We start from the raw sequence: 1,541 nt of genomic DNA on the forward strand, positions 1-1,541 counted from the left end.
AGATTACATGGAGAGGGGGACCTGATCCTATATCATAATGAATCAGATTACATGGAGAGGGGGGACCTGATCCTATATCATAATGAATCAGATTACATGGAGAGCCAGATATATATTATATAGCCTACTATTTTTTAATTTTAATATGCCAAAAACTATTTTTTTTTTTTAACAGTTTCATTAATTAATTGTAATTAACTTAATCATTATGACACACCCCTCTCTATTGTCATTGGTTGCACTAATTGCACTGTTCGTCTACATAACCTGGTTCAAGTATTGATGACATCACCCTGAAGAAGGCACAGTGATGCTGAAACGTTGGTAAATACCCAATAAATTACTGGGAGTTTATATATGGAGTGTGGGACTCTCTTTATTTTGATAGTTTATAACTCTTATGTATGTGACATATTTTTGTGTTTTTCAGGCAGCCTGGGAAAGAACTGAAAAAACTCACTAAAGAGTCAAGACAGAGACACCAGAAAGACCCAAGAAGACTTGGACGCAGCATCAGAGGACAGAGAGGGATGTTCAGAACTCACTCAGTCTGGTAAGTTGGTGAGGGTAGACTTTGAGGCTGCTTACCTGACAGGATCAGAGGACAGAGAGGGATGTCAGAACTCACTCAGTCTGGTAAGTTGGTGAGGGTTGACTTTGAGGCTGCTTACCTGACAGGATCAGAGGACAGAGAGGGATGTCAGAACTCACTCAGTCTGGTAAGTTGGTGAGGGTTGACTTTGAGGCTGCTTACCTGATACGGAGGAAGTCTTTCCTTTTCATCTCCTCTACCCTACCTTCCCTATACCCCCCTCCTCTCCCCTACCTTCCCTATGCCCCCCTTCCTCTCCCCTACCTTCCCTATGCCCCCCTCCTCTCCCCTACCTTCCCTATGCCCCTCTCCTCTCCCCTACTTTCCCTATGCCCCCCTTCCTCTCTCCTACCTTCCCTATGTCCCCCCTCCTCTCCCCTACCTTCCCTATGCCCCCCTCCCCTACTGTGTTTGACCATCATGTTTATTTGTTTGAATCTTGTCTTTGTTTGTGATTAGGTTAGAAGAGAATGACTCCTCAACCCAAGAGGCCCTGGAGCAGCTGTGATCAGGTTAGAAGAGAATGACTCCTCAACCCAAGAGGCCCTGGAGCAGCTGTGATTAGGTTAGAAGAGAATTACTCCTCAACCCAAGAGGCCCTGGAGCAGCTGTGATCAGGTTAGAAGAGAATGACTCCTCAACCCAAGAGGCCCTGGAGCAGCTGTGATCAGGTTAGAAGAGAATGACTCCTCAACCCAAGAGGCCCTGGAGCAGCTGTGATCAGGTTAGAAGAGAATGACTCCTCAACCCAAGAGGCCCTGGAGCAGCAGTGATCAGGTTAGAAGAGAATTACTCCTCATCCCAAGAGCCCCTGGAGCAGCTGTGAGAGAGTATCAGTGTGGAAGCATTTGGGAACATTTAAAGAAGGTGTCACATCCTGACCAGTAATAGGGGTTATATGTATTGTAGTTTGGTCAGGACGTGGCAGAGGGTATTTGTTTTATGTGGT

At 45.8% G+C, this 1,541-nt stretch overlaps 1 long non-coding RNA gene across 1 annotated transcript; it reads right to left on the reverse strand.

Annotated features, from left to right (window-relative positions):
• Positions 1–414: 414 nt before the first annotated feature.
• LOC115191102 (uncharacterized) lies at positions 415–789 on the reverse strand. The gene is made up of 2 exons (XR_003877533.1): positions 755–789; positions 415–671 (listed from the first exon to the last, which is right to left on the reverse strand). It is a non-coding gene; the product is annotated as an uncharacterized LOC115191102 (long non-coding RNA).
• Between the last annotated feature and the right edge of the window lie 752 nt (positions 790–1,541).

The sequence above is a fragment of the Salmo trutta genome, unplaced genomic scaffold (genome assembly GCF_901001165.1).
Source record: "Salmo trutta unplaced genomic scaffold, fSalTru1.1, whole genome shotgun sequence".
Lineage (NCBI taxonomy): Eukaryota > Metazoa > Chordata > Actinopteri > Salmoniformes > Salmonidae > Salmo > Salmo trutta.